The following is a 13,335-nucleotide window of genomic DNA, read 5'->3' as shown; positions in this document are numbered from 1 at the left end:
AGTGCTGAGCCCTGAATACCACATTAATTTTCCCTGCAATAACAATGCAAGGTAAATATTATTATCTTTTTACAGATGTGGTAACTGAAGTTGAAGGATTAGGTAGTTTGTCCCAAAAGTTAACTAGAAACACTACACTGTAAATTCTGTGAGGCTGTGAACTCTATTGGTTTTGTTCATCCATCTCTGTACCTAGTATAGTGTCTGGTCTGTATTAGGTGTTAAATATATTTATGGAATGAATAAATGGAGAAAATGGTACACATATTCAGAGGTTATTATGCTTGTTGAACTTGAACACTACTTCCCTACTCTTTGCACACCTTCCTTTGGTATCATATCATGTACCTCTAGCCAAAGGGTTGGGCAAACGACTCAAGCTGAGGGTGCCGTAATAGCATATCTTCTGTCTATAGTGATCATCCCAAAGTTGGAAGAATGTTGGCTTGGCAAGTTGTCCACTGTATAGTGAAAATCTGGCTGCAATATAAAAGAGCAAAGTTATCATGCAGAGAAAAACACAGTTAGGATTTATGTCAATTTCCCACATGTTATTAAAGTTGATCCTTCTATAAGGAAGTGTAATTGCTTTAGCTATGAAAGGCAGAATGAAAGTTGTGACTTGTCTTAGGAAGGGAATTTTATTTTTGATGTCGTTTCTAATGCATGAGATATATATATACTTTAAAAATATTCCAGAACTGATCAAAGTTTATGTCTACTTTATCCTTCTTATTTTGCTCTTGACAAGCACCCATGCAACTCACCTTACCCATATTTGAGAGTAGTGTTTTTTTAGCTATGCTTTCTCCATCCAAAGCATGGCTTAATAAGCATTTCTGGGATACTGTTTGTTGGAAATCGCTGCCTCAAATTGGTATGGATGGAGAAGAATACCTTTTAAGGTATACAATGCAGATTCTCATGGGGTTTAGCCTGGGTATCTAGGGATTACTTCCACTGCAAGCAGCCTGTTGTGTTGGGCTCTTGTGCTGACCAGGAATAAAGCACTTGGTCAGGCTGGCTTCTATGTAGTACTATTGCATAGTTGTCAGGAAAAAACTCAATCCTTTGCACGAGCAAAGCCATAACTCAGAGCTCTGTGAATGTTGGGATGTAGTTTGGGAACTAGATATTTGCTTTTTCCAAGATAGCTCTTCTTTAGGCCACCTTGGCACAATCTTGTAGTAACAGGGAATCTTTATCATGAAGACTCAGCTATCTCTACTATGTTTCTACTCCAGCTCTAACACTGAAAGCCTGACCCTCTTCCTTATTATAGCCAAGGGCCACTGGCTGGTTCAATGATTAGCTTCTTTTGCACTGATATCATTCCTAATTCGATCAGTTCTTACAAGAGGACCAGTGTTACATGCAATGAAAATCATGGTGATTTATTTTCAAGTATTTCTTTGGGTTATTTCCTCTGTTGGGGTCATGCATAGGACTGAGAGGATGAAAAAGACATTCTAAAGCTCCAGTGGTGCCTAACAAATGATTTGTTTATGACTCTAGTCCAAAAAAGCTGCATTGAAATTCATGAGTGCAGCTAATATTTGTCATGAACCAAATCACTTTCTTCTAACCTCTGATTCTTATATGTTTCTGGCATCTCACACTAAGACTGTAAGTCCATGACTCTCTGCTTTGTTGCGGCAGGAATTTCTCTGAAGCCAACAAAGGAATTTAGCTTTTCTCAAGTACAGCCAGAGTGGTAGAAGGAGTAACAACTCATCTCCCCTGGAGCAACCCCTAAAAAATTGAGAAAAGAATCAGTGGTAGACGTCCTTGAGATCTCTGTCTTTGTAGATGCATCCTTCATGTTTCCTTAAAGCATCTCCAAAAGCACTGGACCCTAGTTTTCCACAGAGGTAAACCAGTGATTAATGTATTAGTCTTTCTCACTTCTTTGTCTCACTTCCTATTCCTTTACTTTTGCTTTTTAGGAAAGTCTTTTAAGAACGGGATCCAAACTCTTGACTCAAGCTTTTGTGTTCTAACACCAATTCTCTGACGCCACCAGAGGGTCCTACAAGTCAATGCAATTCTGACACTGATTACTTGATGTTAGTACAGATCCCAGAAGTTAAGGTCAAATTCCTTTATGAGACTGTCTCTACTCTAGATGTCAGCTGCAAGTCTCAGGAACCATCAGCACTACTGATATACTGTCTATAAATTTGGAGGGTTCCTCAACTACTTTATGTTGTATAACTTGCTACAACTCATGGAATTCACTGAAGCTAACATATGATTACAGTTTTATTATACAATGTATTACCCAGGAGCAGTCAAATGGAAAGATGCATAGGGCAAGGTCAGGGTCAGGGAGGAGCACATGGGACTTCCATGCCCTCTTCTTGCCAGTTCTAGGTGCCTTACTCTTCTTTCACATCAGTGCACTCACCAGCCAGGAATCTCTGCTGGGCCTCAATATCCAGAGCTATTGTTGGCTTTCATTTCATAGGCAGGGTAGATTAAGCTACTGGTTACATGATTGAACTGGAGATTAGGATCATTTAAAGTTCCAAAATGGCTAAGCAGGTAGCTAGCTTTTCTGGTCACTAGTCCTCATCCTAAAGCTCTGTAGAGGTTCTCCTGCCATATGGGTACCTCACTGGCACAACCAAGTCACTTCTACCACTAAGGAAGTTCCAGGGAATTTTGAAGTCCTTTTCCAAGAATTGAGGACAAAAATCAGATATATTAACTGTACCATGGTTTTACTTTGGAGAAAATGCAAAAAACCTTTTATACACACATGCAACACCTACTAAAAAGCACTTTGTTAACAGGTTCCAGGCTTCCCCCAGGGAGTGGAGGAGAAGCAGTTATAGAACTTGAGGGGAACACATCAGGGAAGGCTTTAGATGCTCTCTATGAATGCATTGGCTTTGAGCTTATTAGAATCACATGCAGAACTGGGAATGCTGAGTAAGACTTCCAAGAGTGCAATGTGGGCATCTGTATTTATGGACAACAATCAGGACTGAGGTCCAGAGCCCATGAGGCTTTAAGAGCTGTGATGATGTGAACTAGCAAGGGATCCAACCTAATCTTCATTTGTACGGACATTCTATTCCTTTCTCATAGGACTTACAGGTCCTGACCATTCCAGTGCATTTTGTAGCCTTTGAAAATACCCCGTATGTATGCACCTGGAGATGTCAAGGTATATCTTTGGACTTACTTGTCTCTATACTTGGTACATGGAGATGCTGGTCTCATCTCCTTCCCCATTCACCTCTGGACTCAGCTTCCTACTCAACCCTTTCCTCTTTAGAGCTTTGAAAAACCAATTTCCATTTTCTGGACCCAAGTATATCTTCCACATTAGCCTAAAGACTTTCTTGGGGTTCTCTTCTACCTTCCTAGAATACCCAATCTCTGTGCCATGGTTATCCTTTCAGGGTTGCTGGTTTTGTTTCCTTTGCATTATGAGGAAAGCAACTTGCTATTGCTCCACCCCATTGCTGCTTGCCTTAATAAATTTGCTTTTCATAATGAGGCTTAATTATAAGTTTTATTGACAGACTTATGTTTTGCCATAGGAACCCATCTCGAATCAATTAAAATCAATTAATTACACTGTGATTAACTTTAATTGTGGGATGCTTCCTACACCCAGAAAATAACCATTCACATATGTTTCAATTAATATTTTACCCCCCTTTGTTGACAAATGATCTATTGTACTTAAAATTAATTAAATGTTAGCATGATCTCAATTAACATTGCATTAGCAATAAAAGATACTTTCATTGTCAATGCTGAGCAAAATCTGTGACAATCTATCACTAACAATGTATAACATATATTGTTTAAACACAAGGGGGCCTAGCCTCTTTACAAAAATAGTGATGATCCCACCAAAATAAAAAACCATATTTAAAGCTCCTGAAAATTCTTGAGATTTTTGGTCCTAACTTGAGAAAAACACAGAAAGTACAACCTTATCCACCTGGAAATTGTTGCCTATCTTTTTCTATCTATTTTGCTGAACCCCAATTTAATGCTCTATCATTACTTTGTACTTGTATATAGTCCCTCTTTATTTTAGTCAATATTTCATGTTATCTTTGTCTCCTCATCCCAGATACTCATTTGCATTCTCCTCAATTTTGAGCGTTTCTTTACCTAAGTGTTATTATACTATAAATTCCAATCTGCATCTCTTATTTTTCACTCAATCTTTTGTTTTTGAGATCCAGCTAATTAGGATATGTGAGCCCATTTCATATGCAAATGTTATTTATCCAGGCCCACAATGATGAGCATCCAGATTGTTCCCAACTTTTTACTTTTACAAGCGATGTGGAAATGAATATTTTTTTGGTGTGTGCATCTGAATCAGGGTAGCTAGATGAAATATATTACCAGGAAAGTAACCACTGAATCATAGGACAAGTACAACTTCATTCCAGAATTCATCATACTTTACATGGGAGAAAATAAAAGTCTGGAGGTGTTAATCAATTTTTCAAGGTCAAGTTTGTGGCTAGGTTTGATCTTTAGGTCTTTTGAATTTTACTGAGGTATTTATTTCTCAGTTTGTTACCACCTCAATTTCCCTGAGTTCACTGGAATTTTCTAAGTGAAATAGCTCTAAGATGATAGTTTCAATGTGTTCTAGCTTGGACTCATCCACATTTTAATTACTTTCAGGAAAGAGTGAACATTCAGTATATAAGCTGCCACTGTCACAGAGAGACATATTGAACTATTATCAGGCATGGGCAATGGGAATATAAGCCCAAATTGTTGTTTTTCAAAGCATCTGCCTTTGGTATTGGGCAAAGTCCTATGAAACCAGACAAATACTTTGAAATAGGTGATAGAGACAACAATCATCAACATGGAATATCAAAGATTTTCTCATAGAAGGGAGCAAAATACTGCTTCAGTGATCAAAAACACAACTCCCTCATTTACCTTTTTAAGTAAGCTTGCCCTACAGGGTATGCATATGTGTCTTTGAGAGACATACAATGATATAAATCTTCTAAGCTTTTAAGTAGTCTTTGGAACTTGATATTTCCTTTGGGTGCTTGGAGAAGGTTTGACTGCTACAGTGCCATCCCTGGATATGTTATTTTCCCTCTATCTATTCTGTCTCAGTTAACATTAACTCCTTAAAGGTTAATTGTGCAACTACTGACTCCAAGCCCTGGATTGCAGGAACGATACACATTCCCTAACATTATGGTATAAGACAGATGGCAGTAAGTAACAAATTTGAGTGCTGAGCTAAGTGCTGTGAATGTCCAGGGGAGAGAGCCACTGGAGAGTGAGTGGTGAGTAGGGGGGGATATGGCAGTTGAACTGGACTTAACAGCTATGTAGGAGCTGGGCAGGCAGAGAAAAGAAGGAGGGCTTCATAAGGACATGAGATAACCAGAGGACTTCATTCTATCCTCACAGCCCGCCCCCTTCTCCTCCTACCCTACAGTAGCCATGTTCAGAAATAATCCCGCATCCCTGAGGGAAGAGGAACAAATGTTCAACATTGCACTGTGCTAAGCAGACCCTTCTAGTACTTGTGCCTGTGAAATGCATTTCACGCCTCATCTGTTCCCTAAATGAGATGTGAAAGCAGTTTACACCTCGTTTACATTTGTGCTGTTTTCCCGAACAGCATAGATACAGCTCCATCCCAAGTAATGAAATGAGGTCAGTCACCTCTTTCTCTCTCTGGATTGAATCCACGCAGCTCTTCAGTTCTTCCTTGGGCTGGGGTGGCTCCCAGGCCACCAGAAGTCTACTAAGTGTGGGGTGAGCAGGTGTGAGGGCTGGAGGATAGGGATAGGGATAGGGAGCAGCTGGTATTCAGTTCCTTTTATGTGAAGAAATGGCCTTTCTTCCAAGCCAACAGTGCTTTTCTGAGGTATAATTTACATAAATAAAATGAAGAAATCCTAAATCTATAACTAGAAGAATTTTAACTTTTGCATATACCTCTGTAACCAACACCCACATCATGGTATGGAACATTTCTCTTACCACTGAAAATTCTCTCGTGCCCCTTTCTAGTCAATGGGCCCCTCCCCCAAAGACAACCCCTATTTTCACACTTATCACTATAGATAGATTGTGCTTACTTTAAAACTTCATATATAAGGAAGCAAATAGCATGTGCTCTTTCATTTCTTTGGGCATCCCCCCCCCCAAAAAAAATAATGTCTGTCCCATTCATGCATGCTGTCACATATATCAGTAGCTCATTCCATTGAATTGCTGCATACTATTCCACTGTGTAGATAAATCACAGTTAGTTATTCTCCTATTGATGGATATTTGGGTTTCTTCTATTTGGGGACTATTAAAAATAAAACTATTATAATCTTGTTTAAGGGTTTATAAACTTATATAATCATTTGTCTTTAGTACACAGTTAAGAGTAGAATTTCTGGATTGTAGGGTGGATGTATTTTTATTAGAAACTGACAAACAGTTCTCCAAAGTGATTATACCCTTTGTGCTTCCACTAGTAGTATATGAACATGCTGCTTGCTTTTGTTGATTTAAGGTAATAAAATTACTTTGAAAACCACTGTGAAATAGCACAAACTCCTTCAAGGATGGAAGAAAACTAGAATCTCAAAAGAGTTCCTATACATGGATCTTTATTACCCTACATGATATCTCATGAAAGTTCTGATGTTGCCTAAAACTCATTGTATTTCAAAGTGTACAGTACAGTTTGTCTCTTCCAAAATATGTCTATAAAATGTAAAAGTAGTACACTAGGAATCATAGCCTCCTCAAGCACAAGTCAGGTATTTGTACACTTTCCCCAAAAGTAGATTGATTGTTTCCATTTTTCACCAAACTGATTAAGTATTTGTAAATTATTTATGTTTTTAATTTTTATGCTTCGATAATGAACAGAGTAGAATGTTGTAGTCATTTAGTTTTCCACATTATTTTCTTAGTGAATTACATTTTCATGTGTTTTGCCCATATTCTTGGGTGGTTTGCTTTTTTCCTGTTGATACTTAGATGGGTTTGTATTAACTTTGCTTGTTGTATGTTGCAAATGTTATTCTCATTTGTTGTTTATCTTTTTTTTATAAAAAGACTTACTGTTTAAAAAAATACTACTTGCTTATCATAAAACATTTAGGGATCAGAGAAAAGATTACAAAAGATAAAGCTCTTCCAGATTCCACTTCTTAGAGATTAAAAAATCCAGAAATAATAAAATTCTGACTAAACTAACTTCAAACATCTCTCCTTGCATATACACAGAAAACTATGCATCTAGGTAGAGGTTTAGAATACATTTTTAAAAAAACACAACATAAATTGTATTTAAACTGGCTATGTCTAAGGTATGCATTCACTTATTATAAAACTTTTATTCTTAAAAGATTCTTTATTATGAAAAATTTTGAAATAGTATTTGGACCATACTTTGACTTCAGACTGTATATATGAAAATCTTTGCTATAAAAGGTGAAAAGTTATCAAACATACTTTTTTTATCCCTCTTCAATATTTCTAATTTTATTATCTCAAAATTTTAATGTTGTTTTATAATTTTTGGAGACTTTCCTTAACTGTAATCCTTACAGTTGTCTATTTTTCTTCTATTTTTAAACAGATCATCAACATTTCTTTAACCTTGGCATTTCCATTTCATTTCTTTATTTTGATTTATTACTTTTTAATGTATATTTTATTATTCTAATAACATATTTTATGAAGTGCTCATAGGATTGGGATTTCCTGAGTTCTTGAATATTTCAGAATATTTCTCAGTTTCATTTGGCTTTGAAAAATGACTACTGCATCGTATGTTTTACTCAGAACTTTATGTATATCACACCATTGCCTGCTGGTATTGACTATTACTTGGGATAAAACTGAGATCAGTAAAAACCTCACTAAAACCCTCTTAACACAGACACACTCACACACATGCACACACATACACACACGTCTATAGATGACTTTCTTTTCTTGTTTCCATATCCATTTGATTTTTTTCATTTATTTTTGTATGTGTTGTAGTGGTTCCTCTAGATCACAACATATATAGCTTACTTATGAAAGCTTAATATTACTAGGAACAATTTCTCTTTTAGTTTTTTGAGACAGGATCTCACTGTGTAGTCCAGGATGATCTTCAACTCTCAGTCCCCTTACCCCAGCCTCCTATGTGCTGGAATTATGGATGTGTGCCACTGTGCAGCTTAGTAAGAACTTTTAATCTCTTCCTGGACAATGTTAAAATGTTTAACTCCATTTAATGTCCTATCAATTTAACTAAATTGTTGTTGTTAATCCCCTGTATAATTTAAACCACATAAAAACAATTATTCCTATAATTATTTTGTGCCAAAGATATGCATTTGACACACACATTTAGATTTTTCTTGTTCTTCATTACTTCCTTCATCTTCAAACTTCCACATGAGATTATCTTCTTTCTACCCAAGGAACATCCTTTGTTATTTCCCTAAGTGTGGTATGGATCTATTACTGAGTGATTTCTTCAGTTTTTCTTTTTCTACTTCACCTCCATTTTTAAAGTATATTTTTGTTGAATACTGAAGTAAGAAGGCTTTTGTACTCTCTTGATGTATATGGCACCTTCAGTCTTGGCATCTGAAACAAACTGGGTAGAGATCCATCTGACTCCACATGAGACCACAACCCTCTTTTAAAGACTGTCTTTTTAATTTACTTTTATCTCTTTTATTTACCTTTTATTGATTTTATCAGGAGGTCCTTAACTGTTCATGTTTTAAAAATCACTCTGATTAGGCTTTCTTGTACTTTGAGGTTTTCTATCAATTTGGAAAAATTTTCAGTTATAGTCTCTTTAAGTTTTGCTTCATACAATTTTCTGCAACCTGTCTCAAATCTCATTATGTCAATCTTTCTCACATATTTTTTGTAATCTATGTTCTGAATTTTTAATCTCTTCCTTTTCATTTTTTGATATTTTCTTTTAGACTTGCTTCCAGTTCACTAATTCTTCTTTCACTAGTTGCTAAATCTGTACATAATGTACTTATTTTAGCCAATTGGATGCTCAGTTCAAGAATGTTGATTTAGTTCTGTTTTATAATTCCCCTCAATTGCATGTTTTATATCCCTTGATATATTAAGGATACATTGAACATGACTATTTTTAAGTTTATGCTGATGAACTCCATTATTTTAACCCCCTAAAGCCCATTTCTATTTCTTCTTGTTTCTCTTGGTTTTTGTTTGAGTTTTCTTATTCTCTCATTTAATTCTTGAGTGTCTAGTGGGAAAATTGTCCTGAAAATAAGAAAGAGTACATCCTCTAGTGGTGGGAAGAATTGGCAGCAGGATGTTTATTACCAAATTCTATCCTCGTGAAGTTATGAACATCAAGGATAAAAATGAAATAAATTAGAGACTCGGCCTCCCACTTCTGATAATAGCAGGCTAGGTAATTCAGGACAATTCTCTTTTATTTTATTGTTTATCTTTACATAGCTTTAACTATCTATTATGAAAGGAAGAACTTGGGGTGAGGGCTGAACCAAAGATATCCACCACTTAGATTTAAGACTGTAGCCTTAAACACTTTGTCATTTAATCTGTAATCTGCCTTACCTTGGGATTAATTCTTCCCTTAGTTATTGATGGTCCATGATCAGTATGGCCCAAAGGAAATACTCTCTGGGTTGTCACCTGGTGGTTGTTTTTCCCCACGTGTACTCTCCTTGCTTTACCTCTGAAGCCTCAGTTGGTTAAGTGTTTTAGGAAACACACTGGTTGGATACGAAAAAAACAAGCAGTGGGCTATTCCTACAACATCTGGAATTCTACTTTAGGTAGGGCCTCAGCAGGAGCACAGTCTAAATGAAAAGACAAAGATGTGTTTTCTGGTCTGGTGTTTGGCTGCAGGGATTCTAAAATCAGGATGACTCTCTTCTACATGAGGGCCCTTCCCCCTTAGGGCACTTCCTTGTTTCCTCAGAGAAGCCTCAGCCAGTGTCTCCAGATTGGGTTCATACTGGGGTTCTGCATGAGAGAGGAGCTGCTGCTGAGTTCCTCTGGAAGCTCCTTCTATTCAGACCTAAACCAGCTCTTTGATCTGACTTTTTCCTTGTACCAGTCTGGCAAGGACCTGCTGCCATATATATCTATATCTATATATCTATATCTATCTATATCTATATCTATACATATCTATATCTTCTCCATAATAGCCAGTTCCCACTGCAACTTTGAGTTTTCCTTTTTCAAAGCTTGGCTGAGAGAAACCCAATTTCTGTAGCTGCCTTTGAAACAAATGCCCAAACTTTTATGTTTAGAGTTTTGTTATTTACCCCTCTGAGCAGGAGCTATTTTGGAATTAATAAAATGGAGGAGTAATAAAGTCCAATGAATAGTGGGGTCATGACCCCAGGATTATAACTTCTGACTCTTTCTGAGGAAGGTTAATGATATGCCTTTGGCCTTTTTATAGGATACTGTAGTGAGTCAGGTACTTGGGTATAGGTTCAAAATGTGGCTCTGTTTTTTCAAGGTGCATATTTTAGGCAAGTAATTTATTCTTGTTCTTTAGCCTTATCTTTCTTTGTTAAATGGACATGATAATAGTACCTAGCTCCTGGGAATTTTAAAAGGATCAAATGAACTACTGCTGTAAAAGCAGCCAGGCAGTGCCTGGAGAATAGTATATGTTCAATGGGAATTTGCTGTCACTAAGCCCTCTGACGTAATTTTTAAGCATGGAAATCAGTAGCTCCATCCTTATACCTACTACTGTACTTGGAAAGGGCCTCATGGAAGAGGTCCTCATGGAGAAAGGGCCTGGTAAAGGAATACATAGTTTTTATAAGGTCTATTCATAGACAGGAGCTTATTCTCCACAAGAATACTTCTCATATAAAATTTAAAATCAGGACAACTCTTCTCTATATGAATCCTTCCTCTAAAAATACTTCTCCAAGGACCTTTCCCCCCCTTTTTTTCCCTGTACCAGGGATTGAACTCAGGACCTTGCGCTTTTGAGGCAGGTGTGGTGCCACTGAGCTAAATCCCAGGCCCTAGGACTTTTCCCTTTTAAGAACCCTTTCTTTTTTAAAATTTTATTTTTATTAGTTTATGTTTACAGTACATAATGATTAGGTTCATCGTGGGGAGCTGGTATGTGTATATAACACACTTAATTACTTTTATGTCCTCTCCTTCCCCTTTTCTTTACCAGGATCCTTCATCCATGAGAAACCCTCTAATAGGGTTTTACTGATGCTGTTTCCACAAGGACTTTCCCATGAGGATTCTTCCCACATGAGAACAACTCTCCCAGATAATGCTGCCCCCAGGAGGACATTTCTTTCATTAGATTTTTATTTCCAAGAGGGCCCTTCCTCAGAAGGATCCTTTCCTTGAGGAGACTTCCTCTACCTCAACTCTTGTTTCTCAAAGACTCTTATTCCTGCCAATGGTCTCAGGAAACTCTGTGGGAGAAAAATCACCTAACTTTTGGATGATTTCTTTTCCTGAGACCCTCCCGGCATGTCACTATGCTTCAGTCTCTTTGGCCAGACATTTCTTTTCTTGGTGTGGTACACAGTTGACAAAAGGCCTTCTCTTTGATTTGAGCACATAACTGATTTTTGGGAAAGGATAGATGGTGACAGGTATGCATGGTGGCACTTCATTGTAATGGTGACCCTGATTACTTTTCTCTGGCTGGGTATACCATGGAAGGAAGGTATATGGGTCACCCAGGGTTCACTGACAGGCTGGCTATCGGATATCATAGGAGCTTATAGCTTCTTCTCCAAGAAAATGGATGACATAGGGGAGGAGTTCCATGGTGCATGTTCTCAAGGCACTAATATCTAGAGGAATGAGAGGAGTGAAATACTGAATTTTTTTCATCCACATTACATTAAATGTACTGTTTCAAATAGTCATAATTTAAAAGGAAGAGCATTTTACCCAGATAAAGGTATAATATGTATCAAGATCTGGGGCATTGGAAGGGTCCATGACTTTTTTTTTCCTGGAAAAGACTGATTGGCCCCAGTGCCCAGTGTGTAGAGATGCTAAAGAGAAATTGTGACAGATGATAATTCTCTGAGGTTCTGACCCTGGAAGTCTGTGCTAAGTTTTTCATGGGAATCTAGAATAGTTTGTTCAGGAAGGCAGTGATCTAAATCACTCCAGAAGAAGATAAAGCTATTGGTAGTATAGATGTTTCTTGATTTTTTATGGGGGCCATATCCTGATGAACCCAATATAAGTTTAAAAATATTGCAAATTGAAAACTACATTTAATACATCCAAACTACTGAACATCACAGCTAAGAACACAGCACATTAGAGTATCAATTATTTGCTGTGATATTGTGGTCAATTGGAAGCTGTGTCTCACTGCCACTGCCTTGAATCACAAGAAGTGTCCCATTGAATATCACTATTCCAGGAAAAGGTCGAGGTGCAAAATTCAAAATATAATTTCTACTGAATGTGTATTATTTTTGCACCATTGTAAAGTCAAAAAATTATAACTCAAATTATGGCCTATTTATAGAATTGGAAAAGTGAAAGACTGAAAGAAAAGGTACCCATTAAATCCCATCACAGGAATCAACTCCAAATGTGAGCCCTGAAGGAGAATAACATATGGGGGGTAGGAAATGGGAAGGCAGGTATTACACAAGCTTGACTAGTCCCTCCTAAGTGGTCAGAGGTGATTCCAGGTTTGTAGCTCAGGCAATCTGGAAGTTAAGCATCACTCTTATTGAGTGGAGTCTCACTTGCTTAGCAAGACAATCATGGACAAACACCATTAATGACAGAATAATGTGGAAAAGTATATGTGGCAATGAGAATATAGGGTAGGAATTACAATACCATGAGCTACTTCTAATTCTTCCACTAACTGACTAACAGTCAGTGGGAGTAAAGCAGTTAACCTCCTTAGGCTTTAACATCTTCACAATTTTATGGGTGACTTGCCAATCTTTTCAGGTGGGGACAGTCTAATCTAAAGATCTACACATTTATGCTTCCTGCTGGAAATTTAAATCAAAATTTGTTTTTCCTCTGACTGTCTGATTGTCTAAAATAGAGGAAAGATCCCCTAGATGAAACATTCTCACAGACTTTTCATTTTCCTTAAGAGTATCCTAGAGCCCGTAAGCTCCTCCTAAGTTCCTTTGAGGTCTTTTAGCCCAGAGACTGTCACAACATGTCCCCCATCTTGTCCACAATTTTAGCAGGTGTGTGGAAGTGGAGCTCAAAGTTAAAAATAACTCCAGTAAACTTACACTTTTTTTCTTTGCAAATTTTTCTTCAGTTAATCTCTCAAATTGTCAACAATTTGGTTAGTAC

The 13,335-nt window shown here is 37.2% G+C and overlaps 1 long non-coding RNA gene across 4 annotated transcripts in view; it reads left to right on the top strand.

Moving 5' to 3' along the window:
* The window catches only part of LOC147826392 (uncharacterized), a 115,999-nt gene that overhangs the window by 31,867 nt on the left and 70,797 nt on the right, over positions 1–13,335 (top strand). The window lies entirely within an intron of this gene.

Source organism: Heterocephalus glaber, unplaced genomic scaffold (assembly GCF_053883595.1).
Source record: "Heterocephalus glaber isolate CG9 unplaced genomic scaffold, H.glaber_assembly_v1.0 deba00001472, whole genome shotgun sequence".
Classification (NCBI taxonomy): domain Eukaryota; kingdom Metazoa; phylum Chordata; class Mammalia; order Rodentia; family Bathyergidae; genus Heterocephalus; species Heterocephalus glaber.
The sequence above is the reverse complement of the archived record's forward strand: the minus strand, read 5'-3'. Positions and strand labels throughout refer to the sequence as shown.